Source organism: Podarcis filfolensis, assembly GCF_964270895.1.
Source record: "Podarcis filfolensis genome assembly, chromosome: W".
Taxonomy (NCBI): domain Eukaryota; kingdom Metazoa; phylum Chordata; class Lepidosauria; order Squamata; family Lacertidae; genus Podarcis; species Podarcis filfolensis.
The window spans coordinates 35,894,695-35,916,168 of record NC_139619.1 but is presented as its reverse complement, the minus strand read 5'-3'; the positions used below and the strand labels follow the sequence as shown (position 1 = coordinate 35,916,168).

Genomic DNA, 21,474 nt, shown 5'->3' with positions numbered 1-21,474 from the left:
TGAGTGGGGCTGAGAGACTTCAAAGAAGTGTGACTAGCCCAAGGTCACCCAGCAGCTGCATGTGGAGGAGCGGAGACGCGAACCCGGTTCACCAGATTACAAATCCACCGCTCTTAACCACTACACCACACTGGCTCCCACACTGGGACCTTCAGAATGTTTTTGTTTGAAGACTAAGTTCCTCTGTGGGACATACCAGGAGAGGCGGTCCTGTAGGTACCCCTGCCAAGCGACTGCAAGACTTTTGAATTCGCTAAATGTACATTACCAATTTCCTCTTCAAAAGAAATAAACAAGCTACAATCATTGCAAAAATGCTGGGATGCTCCAGAGTTCACAATAAAATAATTCTACTTGGCACCTTTAATTCTTTCACGATCTGTTGTCCGAGCGTGAAAAGCTCACGGCTCTTTTCTGTCTTCACGATATGATGTCGGCTGCTGGGCTGACAACCGTGACTGACAAACAGAAACAGACTTGGGAGTACTTTGCTTTCTTTTGGATCTGCAGTCCTTTGCAAAATGTCCTTGTTTATTGCAGAACCAACAACGCTTGGCAGCTTTAAATGCAGTCGTATCACCACAAGTTTGCATATGGCGTTCCTCATTATTTCTGGAAATAGGAGTGCTTGTCGCGCAAGCCTCCCTTCTGTCCAACTCGCCCATTAATCTTGCCGTTACCCCTTCCACAGTTAATTGTGCTGGTGGAATGGCAGATATCTGGCTAGCTACACCATCAAAGTCCTCATTAAGGGACTCTTTTCTAATATGTACTGCTGCAAGACTGTCCCACATTTCTTTGGCAGTTTTCTTATTCCTTATATAGACTACTTGCTGGTCACTGACTGCCAAATTAATTATAGCCCTGACTTTTGCATCTCCTTTTGACCAAGCATTAGTCACAGGGTCAGGAGGGTCATCAGTTACATAGGTCCACATTTCCCGAGAGGTCAAAAGAGCCTCCACCCGAAACGACCATAAACTATAGTTCTCATCTGTCAGCTGTGGGAACATCAGAGCCTTCTCGGCTTCTGGAACCCAGTCAACCATTCTGGAACTCTTCCAGACCCACAGTACCACGCCAACAGGAGAAGGAGTTTTCAAACCTTTCTCAAAGTCCAAAAATGTGCAGTCATCCACTCAGCAGCTGGGCCCATAACCAAAGATGTTGGCTATTTGCAGATTAGTTGCGCTGCAGAGAGCTTGCTGGGGAGACCACACATTACAAGGAACTCAAAATAACTTTAGCTAGGTTTTAATAACAAAAACAAAAACTCCTTTTACACTAAATATATCAACAAGCATGACCTAACCACCAGAGTACTGAGAGAGCTAGGTGCTGCTCTTTATATATTATATTCAATTGCTGACACAGCTTAATTAACACAACTTAACAGCACCTGCTATACTGCTTCACAGCTGTAAAACTAGGTCATGTTATTTGCTCTGGCCTTTAAAGAAATACACATCTTGTGGAGTGATAATGAACCTTCAAATTTAAAGAGACCATTCAACTATACACACACACACACACGTATATATAGAAAAAAGTTCCTTCCACCTCCTCCTCCTTCTTCTCTTAAAAATTGAAAATAGAAGGAAGCGAGGTCTATTCCAGTGGGCTTCCCTTTGGGCTCCGGCTTGCATTTAGCGCACTCGCCATCATGGAAGTTGGCTCGGACTGAGCTTGGGTTCAGCCACGTGTTTACCTCTCCTCTTTTCCCTCGGCGGTGGCAGCGCAATGGTGACGGCAGCAGGGTCAGGGCTTCTCCTTTCCCCTCAACGCTTGTTCCTGGGTCCCTCCGGCCCCGGAGCCCTGGATGGCCGGGTGTCCCTCTCCTCCTTTTCCTTGGCACGGCGGCAGCAACAGGGGTTTGCACAGCCTTCCTCTTGCTTCCTCTGCCTGCTTTTGATGTGCTAGCAGCAGTTGGGGGGGTAGGCTCGTGCCAGGCTCAGCCGCGTGTCTTTTCACGGCTTCCCTTGCCCTCCCGGTGCTCTTTCCTACCTCTCCTCTTTTCCCTTCTCAGCGGCAGCATTGGCGTTAGCAGCAGCAAGGTCGGGGCTCAGTGTCTTTTTCTCTCTCCTCTCTCCTCTTCTCCCCTGTGCCAGCTTCGGGATCTTCTTGGTCCCAGATCGTCGCTGGGCAGTCGGCCGGGTGGCTGGGTGTCCTCAGTTTCATTCCCGGCTTGGCCTGGGGGGAGGGGTCGGCACCTCCCTCAGTTGGCACACTGGGCACCCCTGGTTCCCTGTCATTTGTGGCGGCAGCAGCAGCAGTCCCATTGGTCCGGGAGCCAGCCAGGTAGCCCAATTTGTTTTGGCTGGCTTCAGGAGCTGCTCGCTGCCATGGCATCCGCCATGATGCCTCACCGGAAGTCCAGATGAAGTCTGTTCTATGATCTTTGTTGGCATGCCAGATCCTTTCAACCCATCCCACTGTTCTGTTCACTGCCATGGGCGTAGCCAGGATTTTTGTTGGGGAGGCAGGCTTTTGTTGGGGGGGGGAGAACCTCATATTTGTACTGATTTGTATTGATTTAGGGTGCCAGCTGCCCCTCTGCCCAACCTGGCTACGCCCATGTGTCACAGCCTTTGGAGGAAAGGGCTGTAGCTTAGTAGACCATCTGCTTTGCATGCAGAAGGTCCCAGGGTCAATTGCTGGCATCTCCAGGTAGGGCTGGTAATGCCCCTGCTTGAAACCTTGGAAAACTGCTGTCAGTCAGTGTAGACAATACTGAGCTAAATGGACCAATGGTCTGACTCTGTATAAGGCAGCTTTCTGTGTTCCTGGAAAGCGCTGTAGCTGAGCGGCAGCCCATCTGTTTTGCATGCGGAAGGCCCCAGGTTTGATCCCTGGCATCTCCAGGTACGGCTGGGAATATCCTTTGCCTGACTTTCTGGAGAGCTGCTGCCAGTCAGTGTAGACAATACTGAGGTAGAAAGACACAGAGTTCTGATTCAGTATAAGGAAGTTCTCCATGTTCCTAGGTTCAAGCCCTGGGATCTCCAGGTAAGTTTGGGAGAGACTTCCAACTTGAAACCGTGGAAAGCCGCTGCCAGCCAGTGTAGACAATACTGAGCTAAATGAGTCAATGGGATGACGCAGTACAGGTGAAACTTGGAAAATTAGAACATCATGGAAAAGTTCATTTATTTCAGTAATTCAACTTAAAAGGTGAAACTAATATATGAGACAGACTCATGACATACAAAGCGAGATATGTCAAGCCTTTATTTGTTATAATTGTGATGATAATGGTGTACAGCTGGTGAAAACCCCAAAGTAATAATCTCAGAAAATTAGACTATTAAATGAAATCAGCAAAACAAGGACTGCAAATAGAGCAATATTGGACCTCTGAGAAGTAGAAGCATGCATATGTACTCAGTACTTGGTTTGGGCCCCTTTTGCATCAATTACTGCCTCAATGTGGCGTGGCATGGATGCTATCAGCCTGTGGCACTGCTGAGGTGTTATGGAAGACCAGGATGCTTCAATAGCAGCGTTCAGCTCTTTCGCATTGCTCGGTCTCATGTCTCTCATCTTTCTCTTGGCAATGCCCCACAGATTCTCTATGGGGTTCAGGTCAGGCGAGTTTGCTGGCCAATCAAGCACAGTAATCCCATGGGCACTGAGCCAGGTTTTGGTACTTTTGGCAGTGTGGGCAGGTGCCAAGTCCTGCTGGAAAGTGAAGTCAGCATCCCCATAAAGCTCGTCTGAGGAAGGAAGCATGAAGTGCTCCAAAATCTCCTGGTAGACTGCTGCGTTGACCCTGGACTTAATGAAGCACAGTGGACCAACACCAGCTGATGACATGGCTCCCCAAATCTCTTTTCTGATGAGAGCAGCTTTTGGATCTCATTAGGAAACCAAGGACCCAGAGTCTGGAGGAAGAATGGGGAGGAACACAATGCCAGATGCTTGAAGTCCAATGTGAAGTTTCCACAGTCTGTGTTGATTTTCCATGATATTCTAATTTCCCGAGTTTCACCTGTATGTCAGCTTCCTATGTTCCTATCTCCAGCATGCCTTATTCTGCTACCCACAGTGACTGCCAGGCCCTTCATCCCTGTTGCTAAGCAGTGAGGATCTAGGGTCACCAGAAGTATCAGCCAGAGGGGCAAGAAAAGGTGGCAGGCAGCCTTCAAACCCTGTTTGAGTTTGAGTTGCGAGGCATTCCCTCACCTCCATGGTGTAAGTCTCCAAGTGGAGGTTCTCAGCGGAAACTTGGAAAAGGGACTCGAGGACTTCCGTCGATCGCGGAACGAGTGCAAGCGGGATTCTACTCGTTAAGAGGAATCCGAGCTTTAGGAGAGAAAAGGGGGGAGTTGCATGGGCGCCGCACACCCCCCCCAGAGCACCCCGGAGGATTATCCAGGGGTTCAGGAACCCGGCAAAGCCTTTAGCTGATAGCCTGGTCGTCAGGTAGCTCCAAAAAAGGAGTGAAGAGAACGGCGAGGCAGAGAAGCGGGCGCAACGGGAAGCCATTTCTACTCTCCTGAAAGCGCAGCCCCAGGCTTGCACGGAGAAGCGATTGATTCTCAAACAATTAGAAATCTGGATTCTATGGATAAAAAACCTTGGAATTGGCAGTGGAACAGATTTGGGATGGATGAAGAGTAAAAAGGAGGTCAGCTTCATCCGAAATCGGCTACATATGCCAGAGGTATTCACAGAGCAGGAGAGGATCCTGAGTCCCCGCAAATGGTTTTCACTTTGAATAAGCGCTAATTTGATCATATGCTTAAAAGGAAGATTTGAGAGAGGGGGTAAGTTGAAAGGAAAGAGTTTATAGATGGATTTGAAGTCATTTTGGTGAACTTGGGGAGATCGTGGGGGAAGGACTCTCCAGAACTTTTACTTTCGATTTAAAAAAAAACCTGTGTAGTGACTATTTGTTTTACTTAATCTGCTACTCTTAAAGATAATTTGAAGGACCTTCTGGCAGAGAAAATAAGTGAAGGCAAGATCTATTGGTCTCAGTATATTTTTTTTGAGAACTGTTTTTTATTTGAGGGGAATATTTGCTGAAGAGAAAGAACAATAGAACTGCCCCCCCTTCTTTGCTCCGTATCTGTTTAAGAGGAGGTTTGGGATTCTTGCAATGTGGAGGGAATTTAAAGAACTATAGGACTTGCTTTTGTCCTCTCTTTCCTCTACCCCCTCTCCTATTTCTCTGGATTTTGTGGATACTGTAAGGTGAATGGTTAGAAGATTTTTGAAAGAGATTCAAGATAGTCCAGACTGAGCCTTCCTTGATTTAACTTTATGGGATTAGCCAACCAAGTGGCAATAACTGTTATTAATAACTGGGATTAGCCAACCAAGTGGCAATAACTGTTATTTTCATTTTTATGTACTCATTTGGAATAGCTAAGCAAGTGGCAGAAGAAATTCTGAACTTTTGAACATCTTTTGAACTTTTTGGCTTTTTTATTTTTATTTTTGGGGAACTCTGGAGTTGGTTTATTGATATTTAACTTTGTTTGAATAAGAGAGTGGTTTAATTAAAAAAAAATGTCCTCAACGCAAAAGAAGGCAAGTAAAGGTGCAACACCAGGGGATAGAAGGGGTTCAAAGCAAGAAACAGAATTGAAAGGAGAGATAGCAAAAATGTTTGCTGAACTTAAAAAAGATATAAAACAAAGTGAGAAAAATATTGAGGCAAAATTAGAACAGATGGACAAAAAAATGGAGCAGATGGACAAGAAGATGGATATGACAGTTAATGAATTGAAGGGGCAAATCAAGGAGGTTTCGAAACGGACACAAAGCCTGGAGGAGGGAATGAAACGAACTAAATTAGAAGTGAGGGAGGTGAAAAAGGAAGAAGAAAAAATTAAAGTGGAGATGTCTGAAAGTAATAAAACGCAAGAGGAGGTTTTGGACGCGCTTGCTATGAATGAACTAAGACAGAGAGAAGTTAATCTGAGACTGAGGCTGGTGCCGGAGACACAAGGGGAAAACATTAGAGAGAAACTGATTACGGAAATTGCCCAATGGTTAGAGATTCCAATAGAAGATGTTGCAAAAACAGTACAAAATGCATTTCGCATAAAGACTAGAACTATTAAAGCAAAGAAATTTCCAGGAGACTGCTTAATAATTTTTAAAGATAGAGAAATGAGAAATCTGATTTTGCAAAAGAATAGAGAAAAAAGATTGAGTATTGGTGGAAATTACATAATTATTTTTAAAGACATCCCACTTCGTTTGTTGAAACGTAGGGATCCGTACAGACAAATGGTGCAGTAATAATAATAATAATAATAATAATAATAATAATAATAATAATAATTAATAATAATTAATAATAATAATAATAATTTATTATTTGTACCCTGCCCATCTGGCTGGGTTTTCCCAGCCACTCTGGGCGGCTTCCATAGAAACCAAAAAACACTGAAATATTACACATTAAAAACTTCCCTGAACAGGGCTGCCTTAAGATGTCTTCTGAATGTCAGGTAGTTGTTTATCGCTTTGACATCTGATGGGAGGGCATTCCACAGGGCGGGCGCCACTACTGAGAAGGCCCTCTGCCTGGTTCCTTGTAACTTTGCTTCTCGCCATGAGGGAACCGCCAGAAGGCCCTCGGCGCTGGACCTCAGCGTCCGGACAGAACAATGGGGGTGGAGACGCTCCTTCAGGTATACTGGACCGAGGCCGTTTAGGGCTTTAAAGGTCAACACCAGCACTTTGAATTGTGCTCGGAAACGTACTGGGAGCCAATGTAGGTCTTTCAAGACCGGTGTTATGTGGTCTCGGCGGCCGCCCCCAGTCACCAGTCTAGCTGCCGCATTCTGGATTAGTTGTAGTTTCCGAGTCACCTTCAAAGGTAGCCCCACGTAGAGCACATTGCAGTAGTCCAAGCGGGAGATAACTAGAGCATGCACCACTCTGGCGAGGCAGTCCGCGGGCAGGTAGGGTCTCATACTGCGTACCAGGTGGAGTTGGTAGACAGCTGCCCTGGATACAGAATTGACCTGTGCCTCCATGGACAGCTGTGAGTCCAAAATGACTCCCAGGCTGCGCACCTGGTCCTTCAGGGGCACATTTACCCTATTCAGGACCAGGGAGTCCTCCACACCAGCCCGCTCCCTGTCCCCCAAAAACAGTACTTCTGTCTTGTCAGGATTCAACTTCAATCCATTAGCCGCCATCCATCCTCCAACCGCCTCCAGGCACTCACACAGGACCTTCACCGCCTTCACTGGTTCTGATTTGAAAGAGAGGTAGAGCTGGGTATCATCTGCATATTGATGGACACCCAGTCCAAACCCCCTGATGATCTCTCCCAGCAGCTTCATATAGATGTTAAAAAGCATGGGGGAGAGGATGGAACCCTGAGGCACCCCACAAGTGAGGGCCCAGGGGTCTGAACACTCATCTCTCACCACCACTTTCTGAACACGGCCCAGGAGGAAGGAGCGGAACCACTGTATAACAGTGCCCCCAGCTCCCAGCCCCTCTAGACGGTCCAGAAGGATGTTATGGTCGATTGTATCAAAGGCCGCTGAGAGATCCAGCAGAACCAGGAAACAGCTCTCACCTTTGTCCCTAGCTCGCCGGAGATCATCATCCAGTGCGACCAAGGCATTTTCAGTCCCATGATGAGGCCTGAATCCCGATTGGAAGGGATCCAAATAGTCTGCATCCTCCAGGTGTGCCTGGAGTTGTTCAGCAACCGCGCGCTCAATCACCTTGCCCAAGAATGGAAGATTTGAGACTGGGCGATAGTTGGCCATACTGGCCGGGTCTAAAGATGGTTTTTTAAGAAGCGGTTTAATGACCGCCTCTTTCAGAGGATCTGGGAATGTTCCCTCACAGAGGGAAGCATTCACCACCCCGCAGAGCCCATCGCCCAGCCCTTCCTGGCTTGCTTTTATTAGCCAGGATGGGCAAGGATCAAGGAGACAGGTGGTTGGTTTCACGCGTCCAAGCAGCCTGTCCACATCCTCGGGGGTAACGGATTGAAATTGATTCCATGCAACTTGACCAGACAGGGCTCTAGCACTCTCCCGCCCCAGCCCTGCTCCCACGGTGGTGTCTAGCTCCTTCCGAATATGAGTGATTTTATCTGCAAAAAACTTTGCAAAAGCATTATAGGAGATCTTGGGGTCTTTACAAGGCCCCGGTGGTAAAGGTGGTTCCGTTAAATTACGGACCACCTGAAAGAGTCTCCTGCTACTATTTTCTGCAGATGCAATAGAGGCGGTGAAGAAAGTCTTCTTCGCCGTCGCTATCGCCACTTGGTAGGCTTGACGTTGAGCTCTAACCTGTGTCCGATCAGATTCGGAGTGAGTTTTCTGCCACTGACACTCTAGCCGTCTCAGCAATTGTTTCATCGCCCTCAGCTCTGAAGAAAACCACGGGGCTGTCCGGGCTCCATGCAATCGGAGAGGGCGCTTCGGAGCCAGACAGTCGATAGCCCTGGTTAACTCCGCATTCCAGCGGGCCACCAGGGAATCAGCTGAAAGGCCATCAACATGGGATAAAGCATCCCCTACCACTCTCTGGAAACCATTTGGATCCATTAAGTGGTGGGGGCGGACCATCCGAATTGGTCCCACCTCCCTGCAGAGGGGAAGGGTTGCGGAGAAGTCCAGTTGCACCAAGAAGTGATCTGACCATGGCACTTCTTTTGATTCACTTTTACTTAGTGTCAGATCACCCATGTCACTAGAGGTGAATACCAGGTCTAAGGCATGTCCCTGACTATGAGTTGGGCCAAACTTATTCAGGGACAGCCCCATGGAGGCCATGCTTTCCACGAAGTCCCGAGTGGCCCCTTGTAAGGTCGTGTCAGCATGGATGTGAAAATCCCCTAGGACAACCAAACTAGGTGTCTCCAGGAGCATATCTGCCACGACCTGAAGCAGCTTGGACAGGGAATCCTTGGTGTAGCGGGGAGGTCGGTACACCAATAGGAATCCTGTACTGCCCCTATTGCCCAACTTCCAGAACATGCACTCAGAAAACTGGGTCTTCCCAGTAGGACGCCTGGTGCAAGCTAATGACTTCCTAAAAATCACTGCAACCCCCCCTCCCCGCCCACATGACCTGGGTTGCTGTGCGTAAGAGAAACCTGGTGGGCAAGCAGTGGCAAGTAGAGGCCCATCTGCTTCCTCCAACCAGGTCTCTGTCACACATGCCAGGTCAAATCCTCCATCCACAATCAGGTCGTGGATGGCAGTGGTTTCATTCATAATTGACCTGGCATTACACAGCAACACCTTCAGGTCATGTGGGTTTCCCCTGTTGATTCCAGTATCCATCCGGTCAAGGCCAGACCCGGAGGCAGGGATAGTCCTCAAACAACGACTAAACCTGCCTCCTCGGTAATGACATGGTCTGGTCTTAGCGTAACTCCTCCTCCTGCCCATGATCACCAAGATCCGATGTCCCAGTGCTTCACCCCCGTGGAACTTGTCCCAGCCATCGTGTTGGCTGGGGCCGCACTCCCAGGCAGCCCTGATCCCGCCCCTTAAAAATAAAACACAAACTATACAGAACCAATAAAACAACAAAAAACAAAAACAGAACAATTATACTAAAATTAATCCCCAACCAAATATCCACCGCAGCAGGAGTCCCTTTATAGCTGGGAGAGAGGGCCTGGGCCACGCCCCCTGGGCCAGTTGGAAAAGGCCTTGGAAGGGAGCAGGCCCTGCAGTCCTCCCCACAGCCGATGGTCCGCTTAAGGAAGAATCAGATTGATTTCAGATGGGAATTCCCTTGAAGGGCTAGCCTTTACGTATAAAGGAAAGAAACATAAGCACACAAGTCCAGAGGAAACATTGAAATTTTTGAGAAGATACAAGGAGCTTGAAAGAGGGGAGGAGGAGGTGAGAGGTGCAGGAGCGGGTGCAGGTGCAGGAGTTGACTTAGGAACAGACATTGGAGAGGGGGAATTAGAGGAGGAGGAAGAGGAAAACAGGAAAAGTCAAGAAGAAGAGGAAAAGGAAGAAGAAGGAGATTGTTTATAGAGTAATTTTTATAAAATTCTTATAAAAAAGGTTAAAATGCAGTTGAAATTATGGTCATGGAATATTAATGGGATAAACGAGAAAAATAAACGCAGTAAAATTGCACAATTCTTAAAGAAGAAAAATTTGGACATCTGTTTACAAGAAACCCACATGGCAAGAAAACATAGAAAAATTCTAATTAATAAAAAACTAGGAAATTAATTTATTTCTTCAGATAGGAGCAAGAAGAGAGGGGTGGTACTGTATATAAAAAACAAAATTGAAGCTCAGCAACTATTCAAGGATGAAGAAGGAAGAATCATTGCAGTCCGGATCATCTGGCAAGGAGAAAAATTGATAATAGTCGGGATGTATGCACCAAATGGAAATAAGACTGAATTTTTTAAGAGTTTGGAAGAAAAACTATTTGAGCACCTGGATCGAAAGATTATAATAATGGGTGATATGAATGGAGTGGTTTCAATGGAAATGGATAGGCTGAGAGCAAAAGGAATGACAAGAGAAGGGAAATTACCAAAAAACGTTTTTTTCTTTAACAGAGAACTGTAATTTAATAGATATTTGGAGACTAAGACATCCGTTAGAAAACAATTCACATTTCACTCGGAACCAAATGAATCAATGTCAATAATTGATCAGGTGTGGATCTCCAATGAACTTACGCCAATAATTTTAGAGATTGAAATTCAACCAAAGGTACTTTCGGATCATAGTGCATTAAAGTTTGTAATGAAAGGATTCAAGGAAAAATCTTTTAGATGGAGATTGAATGAATATCTTCTTGATGACCAAAAGATTGTGGAGAAAGCCCAAAAAAACTTAACAGACTACTTTGTAAACAATTGTAACAAAGGTACAAAAATGAGTACTGTATGGGACGCAAGTAAAGCTGTAATGAGGGGCTTCTTTATTCAACAGAATTCGATCAAGAATAAATATAGAGAAAAGGGAAAGAAAGCTATTTTAAAGCAGATAATGGAAAATGAGAAAAAAATTAATTAAAAGGCCAAACAATGTGAAAATAAAACAAAATATAAAGATTCTACAATCACAATTTGCAATGATAATTAATAAAGAAGTAGAATGGAATATAAAGAGGATGAAACAAAAAAACTTTGAATTTGCAAATAAATCAGGGAAATTATTGGCCTGGCAGATTAAGAAAAGGAAGGAACAAAACAAAATCAATAGGATCATCGTAGAAGGAAAGGAAATGGAGAATCCGAAAGATATCAGAAGAGGACTTGTGGATTTTTATAGGAACTTATATATAAAAAAGGAGAAGAGCAATAATAAAATAATTGAAGAATTTTTAAGGATGAAAGAGGTGCAGAAGATCCCGACTGATAGAAAAGACCAACTGAATACCCCAATTGAAAATGATGAGATTGATAAAGCAATTAAAGAGTTGAAAAGAGGAAAAACTCCAGGACCAGATGGACTTACGGCAAGATATTATAAGGAAATGAGACATATCTTACTTGCGCCTTTAAAAGAAGTTATGAACAACATTTTGAAGGAAAGAGAAATCCCTGACACTTGGAAAGATGCTTTTATTACATTCATTCCTAAACAAGACTCAGATTTGACACAAGTTAAAAATTATAGGCCAATATCTTTATTGAACAACGGTTATAAAATATTTGCAAGCATATTAGCGAAAAGGTTGGAAAAAATATAGCAAGACTATATTCATAAAGATTAAGCAGGTTTTCTACCTGGCAGACAGATGAAAGATAATATAAGAAATATAATAGACATTGTGGAATATCTGACTGCCAGGAATGATAAACAAGCTATGCTAATATTTGTGGACGCTGAAAAGGCCTTTGATAATATATCTTGGGAATTTATGTTGAAGAATTTAGAGATGATGGACTTAGGTCAAGGGATTTTCAATGGTATCAAAGTGATATATACAGAACAAACAGCAAAGTTGATAGTAAATAATGTGCTAACAGAAAAGATTAAAATAGCTAAAGGCACAAGACAGGGTTGTCCTCTGTCTTTTCATCATGGTACTGGAGGTTCTCCTAAGATCAGTAAGGAAAAATGAAAAAATTAAGGGAGTTACAGTTGGTCAAAATGAATACAAAGTCAAAGCATTTGCTGATGATTTGGTTTTAACAGTGGAGGAACCGTTAAAAAGTACCAAAGAAGTACTAGAGGAAATAGAACAATTTGGTAAAATGGCAGGTTTTATTTTGAATAGAAAGAAAACGAAAATGATTGTTAAAAATATGGATCAAGATATGATAGAAATAATGCAACAACAGACTGAGATTGAAGTGGTGAAAAAAGTTAAATACTTGGGAATTTGGGTGACCCCCAAAAATATTGATTTATTTCAAAATAATTATATACGAATGTGGAATGGAATTAAAAGAGATCTAGAGGTGTGGGGAAGGATGAAATTATCATTCTGGGGAAGAATGTCAACGATAAAGATATTTTTTTCCCTTCCAGTAGCACCTTAAAGACCAACTATTTAATTGCTCATCGTCTAACATTGTATATGCCATCAAATGCCAACAGTGTCCTTCAGCTCTCTATATTGGACAAACAGGCCAAACCTTACGCCAAAGAATAAACGGACATAAATCGGACATCAAGAATCACAAGACAGAGAAACCAGTAGGAGAACACTTCAATCTCCCAGGACATTCTATACAAGATCTCAAAGTAGCTGTATTACTACAAAGGAATTTCAGAAATAGACTGGAAAGAGAAGCTGCTGAATTGCAACTCATTACCAAACTTAAAACCATGGAGAGACCTGGTCTGAACAAAGACATTGGATTCTTATCTCATTATACATGACAAATCCATTTTTCACCTTCTCACCCCTTGCTTTTTCTTGTAAGACCTATTGTAGTCGTTAAGAGTCGTCAACAGGCTCATCTCAGCTATCTGCCAATCACCCATTCCCACCACCCTTCTGAGTAATACCCCTCCCCACCTTCTCACTATATAGAAGGATCTGGCAACTTCTGTTTCAGTGTATCTGAAGAAGTGTGCATGCACACGAAAGCTCATACCAAGAACTAACTTAGTTGGTCTTTAAGGTGCTACTGGAAGGAAAAAAATTTTTTGTTTGTTTTAACGATAAAGATGAGTGTTTTACCGAAAATGTTATTTTTATTCCAGACAATTCCGGTTATAAAATGGGCAACTATATTTAAAGATTGGCAAAAAATAATTTCAAGATATATCTGGCAGGACAAGAAGCCTAGAATAAAATTTAAATTGTTGACAGATGCGAAAGAAAGAGGAGGCTTTGCCCTGCCGGACTTGAAATTATATTATGAAGCATCTTGCCTCTGTTGGTTAAAGGAGTGGGTGAAATTAGAAAATGCGGAATTGTTGGACTTGGAAGGATTTGATAATAGATTTGGATGGCACGCTTATTTATGGTATGATAAGAAAAAATTCATAAAGGTTTTGCAAGCCACATATTTCGAAGATCTCTGATAGAAGTATGGGATAGGTATAAAAACCTATTAGAAGCAAAAATACCCCATTTGTTATCATCTTTAGAAGTTATGAGTGTGAAAAAAATTAACATGAAAGGGGGGTGGATAACTTACGGGGATTCGATTATTAAAGAAGAGGGGAAATGGAAGTTAAAACCATATGAGGAAGTCAAGGAATATGTTAATGATTGGTTGCATTACTATCAGATTAATGAAATGTTTAAAAAAGAGTTAAAAGAGAGAGGCTTTTCGGAAAAAGAGTCAAAGTTTCAAAAAGAAATAGTGAGTAATGAAATTAAAAACCTGTCAAAAATGTATAAATTGTTGCTAGAATGGCATACTAAAGATGAAAAGGTAAAATCAGTAATGATTCAATGGGTCAGGGATTTTGGGTATAATATACAATTTGATGAGTGGAATAAATTATGGAATGAAAGGATAAAATTTACAGCCTGTACTGCACTGAAAGAAAATGTGATGAAGATGGTTTATAGATGGTATATCACTCCAGTAAAACTAGCAAAAATGTATAAAGTAAGTAATAAATGTTGGAAATGTAAAGAAAAAGAAGGAATATTTTACCATATGTGGTGGGAATGTAATAAGGTTAAAGTATTCTGGGAACAGATATATAATGAGTTGAAAAAGATGTTGAAATATACATTTGCTAAAAAAACCAGAAGCTTTTTTGTTAGGAATGGTTGGAAATGAAATAAATAGAAAAGATCAGAAATTATTTCTATATGCAGTGACGGCAGCAAGGATACTACTGGCCCAAAAATGGAAACAGGAGGAACTACCATCTATAGAAGAGTGGAGGATGAAATTAACAGACTACGCAGAACTAGATAAATTAACAGGGAAAGTCCGAAACCAACGAGATCACAAGTTCACTGAGGACTGGAGTAAATTTGTGGATTATATGAAAAGCATATGTGATGAACAAATAACGTTTGTGGGTTTACAGGAAGCTTTGTGAAGAAATATGTATAGAAACATTGTAAAAAAGGGAAGAGGGGGAGTAGGTGGATTTTAAGATAAAAGACAATGACAAATTTTGAACTTGCAGTATAAAGACGAGAACACGGAGGATTCACGGATGAACTGATGGAAGTCAAAAATATGTATTTGTGATTGTATTGAAAATGTATGACTAAAAATTCTTTTTTATTGGAAATTAAAAAAAATCATAAAAAAGAAACTTGGAAAAGGGACTCAATGGTGCGATCGGATTCTGACAGCTTGGTCAGAAATAGCTTCCCAGGCTCCAAGAAACACACCTCCATTTCCTGAACAGAGAAGATGATCTGATGGGTAACACTTGCCATCTGATGGGTAACACTTGCCAAAGTGCATCAATATATATGTATTAGAAAAATGTGTCACATAAGTGAAAAATAAAATGAAAATGCACATAAGGGGGAATTTCTTGCATAAAACTATACAGTCAAAACTGAACACAAAACATTTAGAGAGATCTGTACTAAAGCAGTAACATATTTTCATGAGGATTTAAAGCAAAAACTCACAAATTGTTGCAAAAAGTGGAAAACTGAATTTAAGATAGGAAGAAATGAGAAACGGAGAGAACTGAGCTTTATTTCTTTATTACATTTACATCCCACCTTTCCTCCAAGAAGCTCAGTGTGGTGTACATGGTTCTCCTCCTCCCCATTTTATCTTCACTGCAACAACCCTGTGAGTTACGTTACGCTGAGAGTGAGTGGCTGGCCCAAGGTCACTCAGAGACCTCCATGGCCAAGTGGATAAATTTGAACCCTAGTCTTCCAGGTCCTAGGCCAGCACTCAAGCCACTACACCACATTGGCTTCACATTGCAAATGGACAGATTATCCCATCCCTAGTACTATCAATAGTGATGCACTAAAGTAGTGAAGAGGGATGCCTACCTTCCCAACGCGTGCCAATTCCTGCTGTAGCGTCACCACCATCTCTTCGTAACGGCACCTCCTGCTCTCTGAGATACGTTCCACAATGTCACTGTTTTTATTCTCAGGAACTGGGAGGGAGGGAGAGGGCTTACAGACAATAAAAGGGGGGGGGGCTTGACCACAATAGTTCAGGCATTGGTGACTTCAAGATTGGATTACTGCAGTCAACTCTGTGTGGGTTTGAAACTAAAGTTAGTGCAGAATGCTGCAGTATGTTTGTTGACAGGAGGTCCTGTCAGCATATAACACTTCTGCTCAGATAACTGCACTGGTGGCCCATTTGGTAACAGCCTAAGTTCAAGGTGTTACTATCGGCAAAACAATTTTGGGTTTTAAAGACTATCACCATCAGGTTGAACTGAGTGTGAGAATGCAGTGGCTACCAGTGCAACTGGCAAGGTATTGGGCAAAAACTGAGCAGTGGTGTTCTGCGCTGGCTGCAGTTACCGAGCTGTCTTCAAAGGAAGCCCCAAGCAGAGTACTTTGCAGTAGTATAGCTGGTAGTCTGCATAAATGAAAGATACCACATTTGCTAAAAACACTGATTATGGTGCCAGAATTAAACTGGTAAACATTTACTTATGACTTCAGCAAGGCCTCGGACTTCCCGGGCAGCAATAACATTTTCACTTTCTTGAGCCTTTAAAAATGCCAGTGTTGCAGCCTCTCTGGAATAGAAACAGAGTGGGAGAAACTTGAAGCAAGAGACATTATTAGAGTTCAAGAACACATTCCAGTCAGGTCAAAACACTTGGGTGAGTGAGGGGTGTGGCCTGGAAAAAGTTCCAAGGGTCAAGTAGAGAGGCCACGTTTAGCCAACAGGCCTGACAGCACAGAATAACATCACAACTCTGTTCCTTGTATTGCACTGGATTTTCAGTGATGTCATCATTGGGCATTTCCTCAACCCACATCTGCTGACGATGTGATAAAAACCCATTGCCTGAGCAGGTTTCCACATCCCTCACCACCGGAATTGTTCCTGGGATCTGCGGGAGCTTCTGCTGGGCTATCTTGCTTCTCGCCTCTCCCAGAGTGCGCACAAGGTTTATCTAGCCAAAGCCAAAATAAAAATAATTAGACATCGTCCTTTAAAGTGAAAGAGGGCATGCTTATACTCACCAGAAACAGAGTGCACTTGCCCAGCAAAGTTAAGTACTTATGGGTCCCACCCTGATTTAATTCTTCGTAATATTTTGTTGTCATTTTTTAATAGCTAGAATTAAAGCATCTTGTTGAAGGTTAATGAAGTGAAAGTTGGCAAGTGAATAAAGGAGAAAATTGTAAGGCAGGGTTTGAATGGTAATGAGAGGCAAAAAATAAGGGGAAAGATTTTTCCATACAACTTCCAAATTACAATTTTCTCCCTTACAAACATGTATACTAAGATTTCAATTCACCTATGTGATGAAGTGAGCATGAGTCCCCAAAAGCTTGTGTTGGCATTCATCTGTCTTAGGAGACAATAGGGGAGTGTGCCTTTGTGGATGAAGTCAAACTTTTGGAAGGTTACAGTGCCTGCTATGACTGTAGAGACCAATATGGGAGAGACAGGTTTGTTACAATATTCCGTTCCACCTTTACACACATGTGGAATTTTTGTATGTCACATGTCTGTTTACACTCCAGCACAGCTTGCTGGGAACTTCCATTTGTGTATAGCTTTTGCTTATGCTGCTTGCTCTTGGACACGGAAAGGAGAAGACATGTTTTTCCTTTCTCCTGCTGTATGCTAAATAAACTACTTGTAAATATGCTTTACACAGCCTCTATCTGCCACTTCTGTTGTGTGTTATTTACTCTGCTGATTAGAACGTGCTCCAGCTTCTGAAGGCTTCTGAAGCTGTGGGCCGCTGTTTGATGCTCAGCCAAGGACCGGAGATTGCCCGGCTACCAGCCAGTGGGCCAGAGCCAGCTGGGGGCCTGCAAATTGCCCCCGATCCCTTGGACACATCCCAACAATAAGGTTATGGGCCCAGATCCACAGTGCTTACACGAGAGTAAGGCTGCTGATGACTGCTGTGTCGACCCAGCATGGAGAGAGGTATGTGGAGCCAAGCATTCCTGGCCGAGGCTAGAGGGCTTTTGATGTCCAAGCCAAGCAATTAAGGCTGGAGAGAAGCAGGCCGCGTGATTTATGACTTGCTTAGATAAAGCGACTGTGAAGAGAATTCAGTTCCTGGCTATAGTAAAAAGCAGGAATGGATCTCTTACAGGCAACGTCAGATGGGACCCTGTGTCCACGTCTTAATGGACACAATTATCAGACCTGGGCAAGGTACTGCGAGGGTCAACTGTGAAAGCTTGCAGTGTGGTACACTGTGTTAGGATAGTTCCGTTCCACCTTAAAAGGGTCAGGCATGATTGTTGTGTATCACATGCCTGTTTACTCCCAGCACTGCTCGCTGGGAACTTCCGTTTTGTATATAGCTTTTGTTCCGGCTGTTTTCCTGGACACAGAGGCAAGCAGTCATGTTTTTCCTTTGTTCTGAGCTACGTTGAATAAAGCTGTAAATATGCTCTTCTGTCTGCATCCTTTCATTGTGGAGACTCTGCTGAAAGGGTGTGCACGGGCCTTGGAATGTCTCTGAGGCTCGTGTCGCTAATTGACTGATGCTGTTCCACGGGAGACTGGTAATCGTCCGGAGATGACTGGGGGCCTGCCTGATGCCTCCGTCTCCCTGGCAGTATCCCAATAATAGGTTATGGGCCCAGATTCACGGCACTTACAAGAGAGTAAGACTGCTGAAGACTGCGAGAGGTATGTGGAAAAGCGAGGCTTTTCTGTGCCGCGGCAGAGAGTCTTTGAAGTCCGAGCCAACTAATTAGGCCAGCAGAGAGCAAGCAGGCCTTGTAATTTACGACTGCCAAAGATAAGGAGCCTTTGAAGGGAATAAGGTTTATGGCTGAAGTAAAGAGCTGAAATGGATCTTTTACAAGCCTCAGTTGGGGCTCCGTGCCCAAAGCTTAATGGCCACAACTATCAGACCTGGGCAAGGTACTGCGAGGGCCAGATGAGAAGGCTTGGTGTGTGGCACACTGTTTCTGAGGACCCTCCCAGCACCTTTGACAGATGAATGGGTGGCACAGGATTCAAGAGCCATGGGAATAATTTTGCTCTCAGTAGCAGCTTGCGTGAGATGTGGGAAGGGCTTCAGGCCTGTCATCTCCGACAAGAGGCTGAGTCTGTGTTGCTTTACTTCAGAAAGCTGCACAGGAAGCGTTTGGAGCCAGGGGAAGACCTTAGAGCCCAAGTTTTGCATTTGCAGCATCTCAGACAGGAATTGACTCATAGAGGTTTCAATATGCCTGAGTCTCTGTTTGCAATCCTTATCCTGGACTCCCTGGATGAGAGCTATCATGCTGTGGCAAGCCAGCTGGCAACTCTTCCTGCGCAGGACCTCACTGCTACAAAAGTTTTGGTAACTTGCAAAACAAATATGATAGGAGGAATGCAGCTGAGTCAGCTTGTGCGCTTCAGGGGGACAGCATTCCAGCCTCCAGGGGGAGCCAAGGCATTGGCAGCTGTGAAGTGCTGGAACTGTGGAAACCAAGGTCATATTCAGAGATGTTGCCCAAAGGCTGAAGCTAAACGAAAGAAGAAGCCTGCAGATGCCCAGAAGCAGAAGGGGGGTGGGAAACCCAGGCCAGTGAAAAACAAGGCTTTGTTTGCTGGCACTGCTTCTCCAAAGGCCAAAGGCAGATTTATCGTGGATTCTGGAGCGACGAGGCACCTTATGAAGAATCAGCACTTGTTTATTTCCTTCACACCTCAAGATGGAGAAATTCAACAGGCTGATGGAAAGACGTTGAGAATTGCAGGAGTCGGGACAGTGAAACTGGCAATTCTGCACACAACCATCAGCGAAGTACTTTTTGTTCCAGATTCTGCAGACAATTTCCTCAGCGTCCCACAGCTGACTGGGCGAGGCTTTGAGATTTCCTTCAAGAAGAGCGTCTGTGTCATCAGGAAGAGCAAAGAGGACATTTTGCATGTGAAGTTTATAGATGGCTTGTTCTTGATAACTTATGATGTCAATGCTGTTGATGTGTCTAATGTTGAATCTTGTTGTGTTGCACAAAATAACAAAGTTCTTGATGGGGGATATGAATGGAGTGGTGTCTACAAATATGGACAAGGCACAGAGACAGGTAGTTATTAAGGATGGTAGATTACCAAAAACTTTCTTTGATATGACTGACAATATGGATTTAGTTGACATCTGGAGAATGAAAAACCCCCTGGGAAGAGAGGGAACCTTCTTCTCTGAGGCCAAAATGACATGGACAAGAATTGATCAAATTTGGGTAACTAGAGGGCTGGCTCCGAAGACTAGAAAGGTGGAAATATGCCCTAAAACCTGCTCCGACCATAATGCTGTGAAGATGGAAATGAAACTAACACCAACTGGTTCCTTCAGATGGAGGATGAATGACACATTGTTTAGGAATGAAGAAGTGACTAAGAAGGCCCAAAAAACTCTGAGAGATTATTTTGAGATAAATATGAACACCACTGTAGAAAAAAGAGTAATTTGGGATGCAAGCAAAGCGATTATGAGAGGATTTTTGATACAACAGAATGTGATTCAAAAGAGAGTCCAAAATGAGAAAAAATATAAGATTTTGGAGAAAATAAAGGAAGGAGAGAAGAAATTGAGAGTGAAACCAAAGTCGCAGGAGATTCTGAAAGAGATAAAGTTATATCAAGTTCAATATATGAAAATGATGAACCAGGAAATAGAATGGAAAATTAAACAGATGAGACAAAAGACCTTTGAATCGGCAAATAAATGCGGAAAACTGCTGGCTTGGCAAATGAAAAAAAGACAAAAACTTAATACCATTACAAATTTGGAAGTGGAAGGAAAAAATATACAGAATCCAGTGGAGATCAGGAAGTGTTTCCAGAGGTACTTTAAACAATTATATACACAGGAGACACAGAAAGAAATGGACATTGACCGATTTTTGAAAACAAATGGACTACAAAAAATCTCTCAAGAAAATAAGCTAATGTTGAACTGCAAAATAACGGAGCAGGAGGTAGAAGGGGCCATCCAGAACATGCAATTAGGCAAATCTCCAGGACCGGATGGTTTGACCTCAAGATATTATAGATCCTTGAAAGAATGGTTAGTACAGCCATTAAAAGAAGTTTGTAATGAAATATTGGAAGGGAAAAGGGCACCAGAGTCGTGGAAGGAAGCTTATATTACACTTATACCGAAAACAGAGTCTGAGAAGACACAGCTTAAGAACTACCATCCCATATCTTTGCTTAATGTGGATTATAAAATTTTTGCAGACATTTTGGCTAAAAGATTAAAAAAGGTACTGGTAGAAGGAATTCATAAAGATCAAGCTGGCTTTCTCCCGGGCAGACACCTGTCTGACAATACGAGGAACATAATTAATATTCTAGAAAAATTACAAGTGAATATTAATACTAAAGCAGTCTTGATATTTGTGGACACGGAGAAAGCCTTTGACAATATTTCTTGGAGTTTTATGAAGAAGAATTTACAGGGGATGGGGGCTGGTCAAGGTTTTGGCAATGGTATAGGTGCAATTTACTCAGAACAAAAGGCTAAATTAATTGTGAATAATGTAGTGGCGGAAGAATTTAAGATAGAGAAAGGAACACGACAAGGTTGCCCAATCTCTCCATTGCTTTTTATATCGGTCCTGGAGATTCTTTTAAACATGATTAGAAGGGACCAAACAGTTAAAGGTATACAAGTCGGAGCTAAACAGTACAAATTGAAAGCATTTGCCGATGATTTGGTATTGACATTACAGGAGCCAGAATCTAGTACTAAAAGAGTACTGGAACTGATCCAAGAATTTGGACAAGTAGTGGGATTTAAGTTGAATAAGATGAAAACTAAGGTTTTAGAGAAAAATCTAACAGTGACTGAGAGAGAGAGGTTTCAGGAGACAGGATTAACACTGGTTAAGAAAGTGAAATACCTAGGGGTTAACATGACCGCTAAGAATGTTAATTTATTTAAGGATAACTATGAAAAATGTTGGATGGAAGTGAAAAAGGATTTAGAA

The 21,474-nt window shown here is 43.1% G+C and overlaps 1 protein-coding gene and 1 long non-coding RNA gene across 2 annotated transcripts in view; one reads left to right on the top strand and one right to left on the bottom strand.

Moving 5' to 3' along the window:
• LOC310753894 (tigger transposable element-derived protein 1-like) overlaps positions 1-21,474 on the top strand; it is a 657,443-nt gene that overhangs the window by 534,647 nt on the left and 101,322 nt on the right. The window lies entirely within an intron of this gene.
• On the bottom strand, positions 14,660-16,088 carry LOC310753697. Its single transcript, XR_014543447.1, has 3 exons — positions 15,994-16,088; positions 15,373-15,482; positions 14,660-14,751 (listed from the first exon to the last, which is right to left on the bottom strand). It is a non-coding gene; the product is annotated as an uncharacterized lncRNA (long non-coding RNA).